General features: G+C 41.1%; 1 gene segment (V, D, J or C); it reads left to right on the forward strand.

The window, feature by feature from the left end:
- The first annotated feature begins 2,424 nt into the window (after window positions 1-2,424).
- The window catches only part of LOC309876870 (T cell receptor beta variable 2-like), a 34,622-nt gene continuing 17,574 nt past the window's right edge, over window positions 2,425-19,472 (forward strand). The window contains exons 1-2 of the V gene segment in view: window positions 2,425-2,533; window positions 4,813-4,963.

Consider the following 19,472-nt stretch of genomic DNA (forward strand, 5'->3'; position numbering starts at 1 on the left):
AAAATTTGGAGTATTTATTGACATAGGACTCGATAGGATACATACTGCAAAAGACTATTCAGATCTCTAGATGCACTGAAGATTCGCTTCAGCTGATGTTTTAAAGTTATGTTCGGTTACCTAATACCTCAGAGAACTGTCCTAATCACATAAGACAGGAAACAATTTATGAAACACTATGGATACACCTTTGAAATCTTGAACTTAGTTTTGAAGTGATTTTCTTTTACTTGGAATTGGACTTCACACGCAAATTATTTCAATAGCTTTGTTAATGTAGACAAGATTTCTGCTTTGTTTGATATAAGAGCAGCTTTTGGAGTGTTTTCCTATGATGAAATAAGCCTTCAGAAGAACATGAAAAAAAAGTACATCTTTCTCGTGATGTTAGTGCAATCATAGATGCTTTTGTGCTTCATCAGGATTTTACTCTCAGAATTCTTCCAGTACTGTGCTTCAGTGCATAAGAGTAACTTGTATTGACTCAGAAGGATTTTCCGCTGTGCCCTCTTGGCTCTTTGCTACTGTGAGTTGCATCAGGCATTCAAAGTTTTTGAAAAGTGAAATGCCTTCAGCAATACTCAGAATCATCAGTATCTCAGGAGAGAATGAGCAATTCCACTACAACATAATTTGAGTGAGAAACATTATATTGCTGAAATATTATCACAAAGCTGACTTACTTATCAAGTGTTACTTCTCAGAACTCATACATAGTATGGCATTTTTTTGTTTGGTTGACTTTGTTTTTTATTTTGTTGTTTGGTTTTCTGGTATAATGAAGCATGACTTCCTATAATTTCTTCAATTAAATTCTGGCTTAACTGGAAAAAAAAAAAAATCAAACTTGTACAAAAAATTGCTTTGGAGGTTAGTGTCATATACCAATTTTTAAATTCATACAATATGACTAAATAGTTAACTCTTTTTGTAGTCCAAGCAATGGAGGATTTGAGAAGAAGGAGAGCAGTGTCTAGAATGCTAATCATTTTAAATCATCTGGTATGCCTCTTATGGCTTATTTCTCCAGTGTGAAGTTCAAGACTAGCAGTGCATTATAGGTATATGCACACACACAACCTTGTCATGCAAATGCTTTTTAAAACAAAGGGAGATGTCAGAAAGACTACATTCAATGCCAGAGGGACTACCCAGAAACTTGCAGAGAAGACAGCTGAACAGAACCTAATACACTTCAGAAATTAAAGCAAATAAGTGTTGAATTGCAGTTATGCAACAATGTGCAACAAAACCTCAGTGAAGTGATAGCTGTGCTAGCAAATGTACAGAAAGAAAAAATCCATTATGAAATAACATAGCAGAGCACACCAGCTACCCCCATCCAAGTTGACACCCCAGCAAGATGCGAGCAAGAGCTCTCTCAAAGAATAGATGGGATTCTACCAGGTTTGGCTGAAGCCAAAAAGAAAGAAAAAAAAAAAAAAAAAAAAAAAAAAACAGAAAAGTTTAAAAATGCTCTACTTCAGAGTAGGAGGCAGAGAGAGGGTGGTCTGTTTTTTTGTTTTTGTACTATAGAAATGAAAAAGACATGTTTGGAAACTGAGTGATAGCCTCCATGTTCAGGCGTACAGGGCACTAAATATATGGATGTCAGTTAAAATGCACTGTACGAAAACCTGTTTTTTTTTTTGTTTTTTGTTTTTGTTTTTTTGTATGCTTTATTTTTAAAACACATACAAAATAAACAACAAATAACAATACAGGACATTTTCTTTTCCTAATGGAAAGAATCAAGCAAAGTCTCAAATGCCTGTTTGAGTTACAAGAGTTACAAGAGCTGCTGTTACAAGTTACAAGAGCTGCTTCTGAGGCATTACCAATAGCCTTACTTGAACATCTTCTGTTGACACATTCTTGCTAAGAAAGCCTTCTTGGTAGAGGTGTATTTTATAGGACAAGAGGTAGACAGCTCTTTCAGAAAGGACTGCAATACTAGAATATACCAGCATAAACACCTAAAGTTTGGGGATATTAACAAAAAAATAAATAATCACAAAACGTGTCATTAAACACAAACCACCCAGTGTTTTCCTATCATGCACTCCCTGTATTTTTAAGAAATAAATCCCAGGACAACTCCACACCACTAAAAGGCTGCAGGTTGACCTTCAGAAGATAAATCACTACATTTGAGATCCATGTCATATTTTACGGACCCTATGTCTGTGTAGTATCTTTAAGTTTATGATCTTCAGGAATGTTTTCTTCTTCTGGGGAGTACAAGGCTTGAGGTAAGCGAGGAAAAGACAAAATGTAAAACAATGCTCTTGAGCTTTTACTATGGGTAAAGTGGTAGCTAGCAAGTTTTACGTCATCTGGGGCATACCATAGTGAGTGCCCTCAGTAATTCCTTTTGCTCCTCAGCTAGTCAAGAAATACAGCCTTAGATATCTGAGTCATTGCTTCATATCCTGCCTCACTTCAGCACTTCCTCATTTAAAGCAGAGGCTCCTCGGAGCAATAGACTGTACTTTCTCGATATCCTGCCTGAATTTGTTGAAATTCTTCATAGGTAAGACATCAAGTTTTCTGTCTTGTATTAGAAAGTGCTAAAACTTCAGTATTTTGACTGTCTTTTTGGCTCATGACTTTTACAATTGCTTCAGATAATGTGGGTGTGGGAAAAGAGGAAAAGACAATTGCCTGTTGTTCTTGGTGGTGGCTTTTTTTTTGCTCCCCCATCCCCCCGTAAATGGCAGCTTGCAGGAAAGGAAGGATATAGATTGAAAGGCTCCTAGTTTAAACTTTCCTGCTCTGCAGTTCCATTCCCTTTAGCCGGTCAGGGTGCACTTACAGACTGCAGTGATGAAAAGTGAGCATAACGCTACTGGAAAAACAAAAGGCAGCTTTCATAGCTTTCACCTAACACTCCAAAAAGATCTTGAACTAATTTAGGCATGGAGTGCAGTTTTGCTTTTAATGGCATTCTTTGTCTTTTGGTGTTCTTTACTCATTGAAGTGGCATACCAGCAGAAGAGACTGAATGCTGAATTTCAGTTTAGTAAAGTTCAGAAAATGAACACATACACCACCTCAAAACGTGAGCCAAGAAAGAGAAAAGGCTCAGGCAAAAGTTTCAGCATATTAGTCACACCAAAAATGAAATCTCATGTAACTTTTCAGGTTCTGAATAGTCATTGTTTACACGCTGACAGCGTGTAATAGAACCTAAATAGCTTCATGTAAGGAGTGAAAGGAGTCCCATTACACCGAGGTGCACACACACAAGCATAAAGTCAATGCCACACAAATATGCAGCATAAGGTCTCTGTTTGCAGCTGGTGAAGAAATCACATATGAGAGCAAGAGGACAAGAAAGTGGGCAAGCCACTACTAGATAAAGGATTTGCCCAGGTCATAAGAGATTATATTTTTTGTGACAAGCATTTATAGGCTTTGGAAAAATATAAGATACTACAGTACGGGCAGGTTTCAGAACTTGTTGCAGTTGAGCTTTGATGAAAGCTTTATTAGATTAAATGAATAATAATAAAAAACCACAGGTGCACATCGCAGCCATACGGGAGGGCATTTTAAACATCTTTTTCCCCATTAAAATCTATTTCTACTCCTGATAACTTGTTCCTTCTCCAGAAGAAACTGTACTCCCCAAGGTAATGCAGGGAGAGAAGAAGGTAGAAGACACACACGGAAAAAATGCAAAGCAAGTAAAGTCATGAAGCCAAATTTTTCCTGTGTGAACATGGAATTCAGGCCCCTTAAGAACCAGCTCATGACAGATAATTTTCTTCTTGTGAGGACTAAATTGACAGAAGTATTTCACCAGTTGACTGAAACTGAATCCTGAGGGCACAGTGAAACCACACAATGACAGATTTTAATCTGCACCAAGTCGAAAAGCTTGCTATTGTTTTGAGTTTAACTGGATAATAAAACTGTAAGTTATGTAAAGGCAAAGATCAGCACAGATTTTTCCTCTGCAGAAACTAATGAGCTATTTGTAAAAGGTGAGAAGAGGTGGTGGGAGTGTTTTATCTTAAAGCTCCATTGTTGTAATGCAAACAAGACCACCAGAATATTCAGCTGTATAACGCAGAGAACGGGAAAGCCTCCAACATGCTGTTTCCAATTATGAAGGCCCTAAATTAAAGTCACATGGATGTATAATACTGATCTAGTGGAAGCTACCTTCTTCTTGATGCTTCATCTGCCAGAGAAGCCACTACAGAGAGGTTGGGGGGAAGGGGAGGAGAAGAACGTTTTACTCCTACAGGAAGAAAAAGAAAACAGCCAGAGATGACTGGGGGGAAATAATAAAAATATAATTTTTTTTTTTAAAAAAAGGCAACCACTACAAACACCAACAACCGTACACACCAGCACAGCCAACTCTTTAGGATGCTTGTTGGCTTTTTCCCGTTGTAGAAGGTTTCTACAGCATACAGCTTTTCTGTTGTCTAAAATTCAACTCAGTTAGAATAACATGATTTTATTTTCTCTCCCACTAATTTCCCTTCCCTGCCATAAGTTTCCTCTTTTGATTCCTGCCTCCTCTTTGTTCCTCGACTCTTGATTTCCAAACCCTTGCTTGTTTGAGACAAGAAGGAAGCAGCAGAAAATCTTTGCTTTCTCCAGTTCACCAAGACTGCAACAGTACCCACTGTTTCTGAACCACCAATATCCAAAGCTTCAGTGAAGCTGGGGGGAGGAAGTATTAGCAATTTTAAGGAAGACTCCTATGCCAGTTGGTATTTAAGAATCCTTTGAAAAGGTCAAAATTGTTTCTGCCTCTCACCCACAATCTCATTCCTCTTCTGAAATGTTTTACAGCCTTCTCCTCCCGCTCAGCAAGAGGAGCCCATAGAGCCAGCTCTCCCTGCAGGGGCCAAACACTCCTACACATACATAGAAGGTGGCAGTCCAATTCAGACAGCTGGGACGCTGCAGTCATATATCAGCAGAGAGATCTTTCCTTTAACAGGTGAGAGAAACAAGGGGAGGAGGGGAAAAAATAGAAATTATCCACTGAACAATGAGGTACTTTTCTTATTCAGTCCACTAAATATATTCACTCATTTAACGAATACCTCGTCAGTGAAATATCTCATTGATCATCAACCGTTTTCTGAAGCATGTGCCTTGGGGCAGAGTGGCTCAAAAGCTGTGCAGAGGAAAATCACCTGGGGAGTGTTGGTCAATGCTTGCCTGAACATGAGCTGGCAGTGTGCCCAGGTGGCCAAGGAGGCCAATGGCATCCTGGCTTGTATCAGGAATAGTGTTGCCAGCAGGAGCAGGGAGATGATTGTGCCCCTGTACTCTGCTCTGGTGAGGCCGTACCTTGAGTACTGCGTTCAGTTTTGGGCCCCACAGTACAAGAATGACATCGAGGCCCTGGAGCGTGTCCAGAGAAGGGCTACAGAGCTGGTGAAGGGCCTGACACACAAGCGGCTGAGGTTGTTTAGTCTGGAGAAGAGGCGGCTCAGGGGAAACCTCATTGCTCTCTACAACTGCCTGAAATGAAGTTGTGGGGAGCTGGGGTCAGCCTCTTCTCACAGATAACTAGTGATAGGACTAGAGGGAATGGCCTGAGGTTGCACCATGGGAGATTCAGGTTGTAAATTAGGAGACACTTCTTCTCAGAAAGAGGGGTCAGGCATTGGAAGGGGTTGCTGTGGTGGTTTTACTCAGGTGATCAGCCAAGTTCCACCACAGCCACTCTCTCAAAGAGGAAGGGGGAGCAAATACGACACAAACAGCTCAAGGTTTGAGATCAGTATGATTTAATTAAAGGGAAAGGGAAGAACAAACAAAAACAAAAGGCCATGCAGAAGCACAGAGAGAAAGGGAAAAAAAAAAAGTCATTCTCTACTTCCCATCAACGAGTGATGTTTGGCCACGTCCTGGGAAGGAAGGCCTCAAAATGCATAAGGGTTGTTTGGGAGGACAGACCCCTTCCCCATGACAGCCCCCCTTTGTATTGCTGTGTGACCCCACATGGTATGGAATATCCCTTTGGTTGGTTTAGGTCAGCTGCCCTGGTGATGTCCCCTCCCCATCACTTGCCCACCCCCAGCCTGCTGGCTCTTGGGGGCTTAGAGGGAGTCCTGGTGCAGTGCCAGTATTGTGCAGCAATAGACACAACACTGGAGTGATACCAGTGCTGTTCTAGCTACGAATGCAGGGAAAGGTGACTCCATTCCAGACAGACCCAGCGCAGTTGCCCAGGGAAGTGGTGGCATCACCATCCCTAGGGGTGTTCAAGGAAAGGTTGGACTTGGTGCTTAGGGACATGGTTTAGCAGGTGGCATTGGTGGTAGGGGGATGGTTGGACCAGAAGATCTTGGAGGTCTTTTCCAACCTTAATGATTCTATGATATAAGTATATGATGCAGAGGTACACGCAGTCAGATTTTTTCAGAGCAATCTGATCCTTGGAGACTTTGATGATTTCAACTCATGTCTACCCCTAATCTCTCTATATCTAGTAAAGTAGCTCTGCATCTTCAGGTGCATCTTAATCATAACTGCAGCATCACTGAAGTGAGTCCTATTTTATGGCTGAAGCTAACTCCAGATTTGGTTGTTTTCTCATATTCCTTTCACTCGATTTTCTCTGCCTCTGCTTCTTTCTAAACTCTCTTAATTCCAACCACCAGACTTTTCTATCAGTCAGTTCCTATGCTAGTTACTAATCAAATGTAATAAAATTGCTGGTAGTAGGACATGGTCTTCAAGCAAGTGCCCTAGTAAGACTGAAGGAAGGAAGTATGTATCCCTGAGTCATTATCTGTTTCAGGATGCCGAATGAGTGAGAAAGAAAGGAAGGCAGAGAAAAAAAAAATCACAATTTGAAACAGATTTAGTATGAACACCTATAAGCCTTAAACTGCAGAAGTGTCAGTGTGCCTTTCAATCCCCAGGAGCACAAATTGCTCAGAACAAACCTGCCTTTCTCCAGCACAAGCAATTTAAGAACAATACATGCATACATAGGTAGCTCAAGGACTCCAGGCTAGACAAGCTCCAGGCATGGAAGACTTGATTTGGTTTCACGCGTGTTAAGTTATGCAACTCCTTACAAGGGATGTGACCGCACTCTAATTTCAGTTAGGATTTCCTAACATCCCAGAACTAACCCTCTAAAAGCCATAGGGTTTTTTTATTCCCGTCTGTGGGTTACCACTCTTTGTTTTTGCTTTTGAAGCAACCACAGCAAAACATTCCCACATATACACCAGAAAAGCTCAACCTACTGCAGCTTCTCTAACTACATCTTAATGAGAGCTTTAGCAGCAGGTGCTGCTTCAGTTCAGCCACTGTCACAATGTCCATCTCCTAGCAGATATTAGGGGGAAGTCACCTATGCAGATCTAGAGGCCTTAAGAGCTAACATCAAAACTTGTAAATGCAGATCTAAATAGCAACTTGACTTCATGTCATTTGCAAGGATGTATTTCAAGTATTTTCATGTCAGTCACTGCAGTTTAACATAGTTCCACTCCAGATCCCCTTCTGTTTTATAAATGAAGAGTGAAGGGACTGCTGTAATTCACTTTTGCCTGGTGTAGTTGAAAGTGTCAGCTTTTATGAACGGAGGGGAGGATGCAGAACACTAGTAAGTTACTTCAACTAGAGGATACTATATTTTTTAAAACTTTAAATTATTTCTACAGCTTCAATTTGCATGAAGATTTTTTCCTCCCATGCCTCCTTGTACATATATAACGTTTCACTTTTCTGTATTATTTTGTTTCACTTCCCATTTCCCTGCAAAACTGTTAAAGAACTAGGCATAGTGAGATTCAGGAGACAGTTGTTTGCTTGATTGCCCCACCCCAGTTTATGAATAGAGTTTTTTAGTTTCAAAGTCCAAATCTATTACTCAACTGTGTTTGAAGGAGCAGTATAATCTCTTCACCTCTGGCTTCCCAGATGTCATTTCCTAACATCTGAGTTTCCTGTGTTATGTATTGCCATGTGCTTAAATTACGAACCAACGGTTTTCTGTAGCAGCAAACTTGCTTTCAGCTCCTTTCTCAGCAGCCTTGCCAGAATAGCGTCAGTTGTAACCATGGCTTAGACATGGCTCATGTTATTAGAACTAGAGCCAAGCTGATTCTTGCCATCATATCTGAGAAGAGAGGATTATATTATTTTGACCTCAGGAAATGGAAGAGCATCCAGAACTCCCCAGATCTCCCTTGCTGAATCAGCCCAGGTTGAACTAAGTTTGTTCTCTTTAAAGACTAGATATTCAGGGTCTGTAGGAAATCAGAGCATGCAAATTGACTATTGTCTTGATCAGCAGAACCAGCATGTTTTTACTACTCAACTTTGCCAGAGTTGGCACTGTCATTTCCTTCCCTGTTACAGCAGACAGACAATGCAAACATTGAGCTGCACCCAGAACATACATATCTTGCAGTTACTGTGAACTCTTCCTTCCCAAGCAGTGACATTTTCCTATAACATCAATGCACTTCATTATCAAGGGAAGGGCATCTCTCTTAACTAGCCACGATGAAGGAATTTGCCTAACCTTCACATTTCCTCTCCCCGCATCCCCTGCCAGATACACACGTTTAGGGTAGGCAGGGCAAAGATGCCCAGAAGCATTTGTGAAATCCCAGAGGTGAGAGGAGATGGTGACAGGGAGTGTCGCTGCTCTTCCAGCTCTACCACATACCCAGAGCAAGGGCAAACCTCTGGCTATTTCACTCCCATGCACTCCTCTCAGCCACACATATTAATGTTTCCATCTACCTGGGCTGGAAGCTAAGTTTTCCTTGCAGCTGACATGATTACAGCTAGTTAGCAGTGTGCAGCCAGCTGCCCGGGGCAGCTCAGTGTTTGGCACAGTCTGAACACACACACACACACACACTAACAATGTGCTGCCACACACTGATCTGTTACCAAAATGCACAGCAATGACAAACACTGGCTCAGACATCTGCACATCCCACAGCAAGTACATTGGAGTTGTATTTCCAAGAGATTTTAAAAGACAGTGTCATAAAGACATGACCCAGAAGGAATTAGAAGCCTCTTTGTGTTGTAATCTATAGAGTAGAAGCTGTTAGAGCTGCTACTGGCTCCTATAGCAAAATTTATATTCTTTTCCATAGATTGTTTGTTTGTTTTTTCCTTCCCTTGAGATGAGGAAAGACCCTTTCCTTACAGGACAGACTGCAACAACATGCAATTAAGAGGACAAGGATGAAAGCTCCCTGGGGGTACCCATATTGTCGTGCATCTCTTATTTTCCCAATTCCTCCACTGGGAGAGGCAAAACCAATAATTTTAAAGCTAGAAAGTTTCCCTGAAAAAGGTTCCCCTGCAAAACAGTCTGTGAAATAGGTGGGCCAAGCTAGAGAGTGAGAGGTCAACATTTAATCAGTGATTAAAACTCATGTAGGTCCCCTTACTGCAGGACTAATTGTACTGCCTTATCCCATGTTTCTTCCCTCCTCACTAAGAATGGAAGCAGCAAAGAGTAAATTAATTTATACTAGAACCATCCACCCAGTAAGCATATTCCGGGGAGATCTAACTATAGAAACTCTTGGGCCCACAGTTAGGGTCTGCTAAGTCCAAAGAGCGCAGCAATGCCTTGCTGAGTACACAGTCATTTTATGGCACTAGGATCTGGTTGTGCCACACCCTAGATGAAGTCCTAATGTTCTCAAATCAAGAGCAAAAACACCTAATTAAAATGCTAGAGGGTTGTATGGCCCATCAGTCTGAGGAAACCAATTTCCTCATGGGAAACACACTTTTGTCCTCAAAGACTATCCTCCACTCAGCCTCTACACAATTCATTTCACCCTTTGATGACCTCAGTACAGCCGCAAGTTTGATGACAGTCATGGTATGAAACCACCATGTGAATTTACAGGTATCTTCTGAACAGTGGTTTCACAGATGAAGTTGAACTTCTGGATTCAGATGCAAAAGTGACACGCAACTTGGCTGGCTCACACTGGCTGGCAGTGCGTACCTCACCCCAGCTACAGGTCCCTTCCACACTTCAGAGGGGAGAGAAGGATTTAAGTTAGGGTAGGCTCGATTTCAGTTTTATCATTTTGTTTCCCTTCTCCTTATTCCTCTTCCGCATTGAAAGAGGCATAAACCAGAAATTCTGTCTGTCAAGGGTCATCTCCATTGGATGTTATAGTGCTACTTCAGCTCCAACCCTCCATGTAGTTTGTGGTACAGGAGATTTTAGGAGGAGAGCAACTCCAAGGGCCCAGCTGAGGTAACGCAAGCCATGGCTGAATCCACCCGCAGCTCACTACCAGAAAGGTGCAGTTCAGAGGCACCTTGTGACTTACCCCATTTAGGCCAGGACAAGTATTTCATCCCAGGTGGATAGTCAGGAAAGCTATAAGTCTGCAAGGTTGTACTCACACATTTTGCCTGCCCTGAACTACTGCTAGAAACGGTGTTTCCTCAGTTCCTATAAGCTCTGGCTTCTACTTTAGAGCTGCTTTAAAGAGTCCACAATCCTCTTCCAGCTGCCTCCTCAACTTCATCTCCCAAATGACTGTTTACAGCTTGAATGAAGGGTTACAAAGGACCAACATATAGCACTTAGTTCAGTCCTCTACATAAACAGTCCCAGATATGTCAAGGTCAGCTCTGAGATCCTCAAAATCTGGGGTATTGTAAGATACATAAATAATAAGCCTCTTCAGATCCCATCTGGTGGGACAGGGGTGCAAGGGCTTTGAACTGCAGGCATGAGATCAGCCCACTCGCATCCAAAGATACCCATGAGTGCTCAGAGGAAGTGCTTCAAAACTAGGGCATCTGAAGTTTACATACTTTGCTTTCTATGAATGATTTTTCCTGTTTAATCTCATAACCTTGCACTTTGTTTAACAGTTACTAGTTAAAGCAGAGGGCACAGTACTGATCAGACCTAACAACTGCTACTTTGCTCTTAACAAACACATTAACAAGGGGGATGAAGTGCTTGTTCCGAGACATTGTCACATATCACAAACATTTGTGTATACAAAAAGGGCAGCCGTAACATCTAGTGCTATTTTAAAGAGCTCTAAAGATCTGAACAAAGTATTTTATTTGCTAGCAACATAACCAGTCCTTTAGATGGATAGCAGTTGCCAGTAAACTGAGTACAATGTCATATCTAATCAATCACAACTTTGTACTTTCATATCAAAGACCTCACATCCCCGTTCCTGTGAGAGTTAGGCATGTAGTAGGACTCACTGTGCAACCTATTAAACACTCTTCTCCCCACTTTCCCAGATTAAATTAAAGACCACACCTTGGGTAAGCAGTAGGCAGTTTCCACATTCTTCTCATCAGAGACTAATCAACTCAAGTTCTTGCTGAATGCTTCAGCTTTTTACTAGGAAGCAAATACAAATGGAACTTCTTTTCAAATCATTTTCTGTGAACTTCTGACTACAAGTTCAGTTATGTCTAGGAGTTATTTCATGCCTTACATTGCCAGGAATACCCAGAACTTTGGTTTTGGCCACCTCCATACAATGGATTTTTGTGAAGCAGCAAATGGCAGGATAGGTCATTTGCTCAGGAAGCCCAGCTGTGGCAAATGAGTGTTTCAGGAAGCATCTCTTTTCCCAGCAGAAGTAGGGAGACTCATTTAGTTGCTACATCTGTCGCTATTAAGCCAAGTAATATTTTAAAATAACAAAATTACTCTTGGCTACAGCTTTGTTAGACATCTCCCTAGAAGGGTCTACTGTCCTAAAATCTGATGACAAAACAGAAAAGCAGTTGTTTACCCTAGCAGTAGCAGCTGTACATTGAATAGCACTGTATTTTAGGAGGATTTGACTGTAACCCCAAAACACTCACAAGTACTTTGAGATGTACAAGACTGGACAAGCCTTCAATCATATCAAAGTATTCACAGCTTACTACAAGGTGTCAGAGACCCTACCCAGCTATGGGCCTGCCTCTAGATTCTGGTTTCAGCATGTAGATAAACACTGTTATTATTTGGCCTATGATTTTAAATAAATAAATCTTTTGCAAGGAGCAAATAAAGGAATTTAGTCCTTTTCACAAGAGTAGCAGAAGCTTTTAGAGAAACCTGAAGACAACCAAGACAATCTCTTAGAAGAACAAGAGTCATCCTTTTGACCAGTATTTTACTTGTTTTGCTCTCACTTACAGAAAGCACGGCTGTTCATTGATGGTTGCCGTCCTCAGCACATATATTGTAAATATAAACAAAATATTTACATTTCAGTCATCTGATTTGGACACAACATTCACCTCATGAGAACACTGAGGCAGAGACTGTCAGAAAATCCTGAGCATGCACAACCTTTAAGAAATACCAGGGGTGTCCACTGTTGTTTTGTTTTTAAAGTCATGGCTTTGGGATACACATGCAGAGAAACACTTGAGAAGGCTGGCCCTCAAACTACAAAATCATAGCTACCTGCTCAGTTTTGGGTTACATATACTTAATAATGTTTCCAGAATCTGTGGCGCAGACCTCGTAACAACTGTAATGCTCCAACCCACACATTCCTGGATTTCCAAAGCATAGTTATTATCTGGGTGATGCAAAGCCTCATTGCTTGTGCACAACTCCAGGCTAGAGCTTGAAGGGTGCCAAAACAGACATGCCACTGGCACCTGATACCGTACAGAAGAGCTTGTATCTTTGTTATGCTTCTGTAGGCACCAAACCTGCTCCTCTGGCTACCCAGAGCTTCTACATCACCACCCAGGGGAGTTACAGCCTGTTTAGCCCCTGCAAAAGAATCTACTGGGCCTGGATCATCCTAGGGGTGAGGGGGAAACCTGCTGTGAAACACCACCAGAAAGTATTTCACAGGGTGGTAGCCAGTGGAAGGGAAAGAGTAGGCATTCAAAGGAGATGTGTGTGTGGTGGGAGGCAGGGATGCCACACAAGGGATGCTTCAGCTAGAGCACTGTTAAGACTTCTCACCAATGTTAATGAAGCTAAATGCCGCAGCTTCAGATACTGCTGTTTGCAGAACTGGGGGCTCATTAAGAGCCCTGTTACAAATATATATATATTCCTACAAGATTTGAGATTATTATGCTTTAGATCAATTAATTGATTGCAAAGATATTTGTCTGTATCTGTAATTCTTGTCTGCTGAGGTTGATAATATAATCACAGAATTTACCTCTTCAGTGATGAAAGGTGAGGTCTAGAGATCAGAATGTAGGTCAGTGCTAATGCATAAGATTGCAGGCCTTGTTTGGGATGTGTTGTTTATACCCTCCGATTCCAGTATGGGGCTGGTTGGAAACATACTTTAAGTTTAACTTTACCTAAACTTTCACAGGGGGTTTCCCACAATGAAAGTGCAGAACCACAGAGAGGCCAGGCTGGTCTTTCACAGTATGAAAGCTTGTGGGTTTGCACCAACTGCCTCTTTCTTTACAAGTTACTACTTAACCTCACATTTAAAACTGCAAAAACACAGGATAGTTCTGTTCAGTATCTCTGACGCTGTGAAGAGTTAAGTTTGGTGGATGAAAGAGAGACCCTACAGCAGCTACCTGTGCACTGCTCTACAGCATAGGTCAAGCCTGGCTACCTGGCCAACGGGCTGCCTTTATTGCACAGTTGTATGAAGTTAATCCTGTTACTCATTGCTAAGGCACTTTGTTTGGGTCCAGAGCCACATCTAAATTGCTCTCCACCACATCACTCAAGATAACCCAGTTGTGTTGTAATAGCATCTGATGGTAGCAGACAAGACATCTGGGTAGCGTTCATATATTTGACACCATCTCGTTGCTTTCAGCTGTGGCTTACTTTCAGATGACAAGTGTTATGCTCTGTAGTATTAAACACGGTAACTGGTGAAAGGGTTATATCACCACAACTGAAGTAAGTTCCTTTTGAGAAAATGAAACAATTTGCTAAAAGAGCTCCATTATCACTGAGCTATATTATCATAGAAGAGTAAACTGAAGACTGCTTTAAAAATATCTCTACCCTTACTTAGGAGCAACTTTCAGTTGCAAACCTATATTGGGGATATAAGCCCTGTAATTAATTTGCACATTGGATTCTCATCTTCTAATTAGTAAGTTCAAAGACTGACTTATTTTTTAGTCTCTTCTGCTCTCACAATCCAGAAAGATCAGTACCAGCTAATGGTTTGAAGATGCAATGAATAGTTCATAACTTATTTTCTCAACCTTGGTATGTTTTTCCTTATGCAATCAAGGAAAGTACCCTTCTAATTCTTTACCCTCCTCCCCAGCATCCTTTGTAGTCCATAGACAAGTCCAAAGCTAAACTATACCACTATCTCTGGCAGTTCAATCAACTCCATGCTACTGGGGAAGAAAAGAAACCATGAAGGCAAGTCCAGCAGTTGAGTGGTGGTTTCTTCAGAGCTTGGGATGCTGGTTTCTGTTGGCTTGTAACGGCTCCAAACTTGTCTGAGGCATTACTTCTCCAAAGCACAGCAAAAGTTACTGCTTCAAAACGGAAACTGGATCTGACAGAGTTTGGGCCCAAAAGCCTGAAGCCTGATATCTCACTGCCTTAAATGTCATAGGGCTGTTTGTTAAGGTCACTGTTTAGGAGTACATGAATCTAACCTGTTATCAGTTACTGCATAAGCCAACAGCAAGGTGTTCCATGGAGCAGAAAATTAAAGTTGGGGGTAGGGAGTTGTAGGGCAGGGAAGCTGGTAGGACAATTGTGCCCTGTGAATATCAGGGCTTACAGTATTGCCAGTGCTGATTTGCAATAGGGAAATGAAGTCACAGGTGTTGCAGTAGAAAACATGATGACACAAGAGACTATGACTTCTATCCTACTCTGCTCATCTGTTTTCCCCAGAGGAAGAGACCCTTCCACTGCAAAGCAGTCTTCCTCCCCCCGCCCCCCCCCCCCCCCCCCCCGTGGTTTTGCATTATTGTTTTATTTGAAAACAAACAAAAAACATATATTCGAGAACAGTTCTCTCTCAATTCTAGAAAAGCAGCACTCCAGACAAGGTACAGCCCTCACCTAAAAATCACTCACAAGGAACTCAGGAACTCTGCTGAAGTCCTGCACAGTCTTTCGTAGGAATGTCAGAACACTGAGCCACCACAGAAAGAAGAAAACAGGCACACGCATACATCAGGACATACACATCGCTTATGAAAGTGAAACCACTTTCAGTAGGTTTCCCACATCTTCTTATAGAAGAGACCAGGCAACTTCTGAAAGTTGGTTGTACCCACACATGGCCATCGGAAGAAAAGAGTGCTGTTATTAGAGAAGGAGGAGGATGCCACTTCCTTCCTGTATCAAGGATCTGAATAAAAATATCTGCAGGAAAGAAATATAAATGGTCTTTCAATGTGCTTTGAAAGGAAGGAGCTCCTCTTTCCTTCCAAACCCCAACCTTGCTTCTTAGGAAAGAACCCAGCACCTTCTTGTGTGGTCATGATTAGGGATTTAGGGTGGGGAGAGGGGGGGGACTGTAATACTATTACATTGATGACTGACAAAAGGACTTTGAGGACAGGAATGAGACAATATCTGACGATGTTTACAATACTTGAGAGATGCTGGTTTTAGATTGTAAAAGGATTTGGCTGAACTAGATCTGAACCAAACATTAACAAAGTCTGAAAGCTTTAAAAAGATTGAGAAAAAATTCCAGAGTATATGGCTTGCACGAAGTGCTTATGACCCCATTGCACCTTTTCCCTAGTCACATAAACTGACTGTTAAGGATATTTCTTTCAGACACATATATACATATATATATATATATATATATATATATATATATAATATACATCTACCTCAGTTCTCAAGCCAGTAGTCCACATTCCTCTCCAACATCTGGGCAAAATAACTTGGGAAGAACATACAATATACAACGTAGAATAATGTTGAGATGCCCATTAATTCATTATGGGATTGTTCTTCACTTGGAAAAATTACAGCTTAGCAAAACAAGCACAAAGTGTTCACAGGTATTTTTAAGGTCTCTTGTTTGAAACCTTATTTTTATTTCTCTCTGATGGACAGAAGTTAATCAGACATCAATATCCTTACATTTGTACCAGAACCATTTAACTAGAAACATTCAGCTTTGATACCAAAAAAAACTTGGTTCAAAAGGCTGTGTACATTTCTGCTTTGACTGAAAGTAAAATATTCATAAATACTGTCACAACAGGGGCAGGGTAGGTAATGCTGTTGGTTTTTTTTGTTGTTGTTGTTTTGTTTTTTTAAAGCCTGCAATATTTTGCAACTGTCAACTTAGTTTTTGTTGTTGGTTCAAGAGTCCTTGAATCACTAGAACTTAATGTTTTCATTAGAACAAAGTTTACACTCTACAAGTGCTTTGTGTATTTCACTGTGCAACTATGTAGAAGGTGGAGAATCTCCTAGAAAAGAGAATAGTTTTGTTTTTGTTTTAAGTTATTTGCTTTCACTGCACTTACCTGTTACACTTTGTGTAAGAAAAGTTGTCACCAGAACATGCAGGAATATCCAAGATACTTTCTTAAGATGAAGGTGGTACTGGGTACTTGGTGTAGAGTACTCTAAGGGAAATCTGTTCTATAAACAGTTTCTACCTCCCCAAAACAGTTTTCAAATAAATTGCAGCTGCAGGTCTATTGCCAACAATTAAGAAATAAAATAAAGTCAACAAATAAAACCCACACACTTTCTCTGTTGCTTTAACAGAGCAACGTTCTTGAAGGCAACAGCTCAGGCCAATATGAGCTCCCCTGGGTTCAGTGACTCTGATATCACTGAGTTAATTAACACCTTTGATTGATCCTGAAATTTGTTCTGGGACTATAAAAAAAAATTATGATATTGAACAAACTTAGAAGCAACTATTCAAGTTGTACTTTGCAGTTCAGGAAAGTAATCCAGGATGCGATTCAGGTCGTTCCCACTGCTCAGAAGACCCCTTCTGAGACCACTATCATTGAGTTCACTCTCTGGGTTCTCAAACCCTCCAAGAGGTGCCCAGCACTGAGCTTTGCCAGTTCAGTTGCAAGTTAACGCCACGTTCTTGAGAAGGGCCACGAAGTGTTACAATGACCTTAGCTAACCTCAGTTTCTTTTTCTCCTCCCGTGGTGTTCTGAGATTTCATTTTTCAGAAGCACCATTTCCTATGCTTCCATGCCTAATGTGTGGATGCAATAGTTTCCAATTAGTCTCTTTTACCTCTGATGCTCACAGTTTTGCTGCAAAGATTTTTGAAGTTTCGCTATCTTCTGAACTTCTGTTCTACAACTTTCTTCCTCCTCTCACCGATTAGAAACTGGATCTAGTGTATGGTAGGCTCACAATTCAGGAAGGTGATCCACTGTCTAGTAAGAGGTCTGACAGAAAAAGTTACCTACTGTATCTGTGTGGAATTGTGTGTGTGTGTGTATATATATTTATACACACACGTATATATAAACTAATATCATCATGTCTTGAAGAAAGGTGGTTTCTCCAACACATGAATTAAAAACTGCCAAGAGGAGAGAGAACTCACTTCAGGAAACCAACTTGTAGCCTTCTTAAACCCTGTGCCTGTTGCTGGCAACAGCTGCCAACAAATATAAGCACTTAAAGGGCAGGATTTTCCCAGCTCTCACTGTACCAAATTGGAAAGTAGTTTAGGAGACTGGAAATTCTCTGGAGCTAAGTGTTGCACTTCCTCCTAGACAAGACATCAAACAAAGATTAAAGACATTCTATTGACTAGACCATTAGCACAAAGCAGACTCTCGAGCCTGAAATAGTTTCCCTTCTGCTTCCTAGGAAAGTCCCTCAGAATTTCCCTTTCTCCCTATGCCCTGTGACCAGGCTTTATCCACTATATGAATTTGAAAGTTAAAAGTGAGGGATTTTTCCTCTTTCCTTCTTGGGACTGATGACATTTACTGAGGGGGTTTTATAATCCTGTCTTGGTGTGAAAGATAATTGCTGACTAAAGAAGAGGGAAAAAAAACTCGTAAATATATAATGTATTGAGCAAGACATAGCTAAGGCTAGCACCACAGATATCTATGAAATTAATACACTAAATGTTGACTGTTTAAAAAAAAGCTTTTTTGCAATAGTGCTTTACAGTATAAGAAGTTCAATATTGTTCTTTGGCAACTTGGCTCTTGTCAGGTTACATCCTCTCTAAGTTTTATGGCTCTTCAGTTGCACTCTGTCACAATGCCATGCAGAGGAGATGGAAAACAAAGATAAAATGAATTGCATTCATGAGCTGTAAGAGACTTATCAGCTGGTAAGCAACGGAAGAAATTAAGGACTGATGAGACATGTCGTAGGCTAGGCAGAGTGCTGAGGTCAGACTATACGCCTGCATCAGTGCCTGCGCCTCAAGCTGTCCAAAACGTGATCTTGCTTAAATCACCAAGAACCCCACTGGTCCAGGGGGCTGGTGACTGGCTGGGAAGCAGCTGCTCCTCCAGCAGTGGCTGTCCCTCAGTAACAAAAGGCAGTGCCCTGCTTCCCATCTGTTTACAGGATGCTTGCCCTGCTTTGTCCTGTCCCTGATGTCCAGCAGCAGCACTCTCCTCCACCTGCTTTTCCAAGAAGCCTGCACCAGCTCTGTGCATGTGCATGTAGTGAGGCATCCCCAACCATCTACAGGGGCTTACTTAGAAAGGATGAGTTCAAACAATTCTGAGTTTTTCAGTATAGATGCAGAAAAAATGGAGCTCAGCCCATTGAGCGACGGAGCTGCAAACTGCAGAAATTTTTAACCTGATGTAGATACTTAAGAGTAGGAATGTTTCTAAAAGTAACGGACTAACAGCAACATTAGATGACCACTCCTTTGATGAGAAAAATATTTCACATGGAAAGCCTCTAATCCAGGTTGCTCAAAGTCTTGTAAAAACAAATCAAAACTACAGTGGAAGGGGAAGACTGTGATGCAGACATTGAAGAGTGAGGAGAAATACCTGTCAGCCTCTCCCCCTCAGTGTGCAATAACCCCATATTTCAATATATCTTGGATCTTCTTGACTCTGTTTTATGAGGAGCTATATGGAGGGATTCATATCATTTGGCACACTGTCAAAAAAAAAAAAAAAAAAGCAATCAAGTACTTGATATGAACGGTAGGGAGATAAGCTGATTTCACCTCCTTCTCTCCTACCGCAACACAGCCTATAAATGTTTCTCCTCAGCTTATGACCAGCAAAAACTTGAAAACAGTAAGAGTTACTTTCGTAGAATTTGAGCTGTCAGGTCCTAAGCAGTGCTACTAATACAAATTGGATCATCTCTTTCTTCAAAAGGAAGTCTCACTTTCACAACTAGCTTCATGTCATCCAGTCTGGAAATACCAGTATCAATCCATGTTGTATTAATCCAATTAATAGTTTTATTGACATCAGTTATCTTACTCATAACTTCATGACTTGTCATATAGGTGAATCTAAGCATCACCTTAGCTGTTTTGTCATTGAACAGTGATCCCGAATCAGGCAATGCCACTGTTATAAGGGT

Source organism: Aythya marila, assembly GCF_965140915.1.
Source record: "Aythya marila genome assembly, chromosome: 1".
Lineage (NCBI taxonomy): Eukaryota > Metazoa > Chordata > Aves > Anseriformes > Anatidae > Aythya > Aythya marila.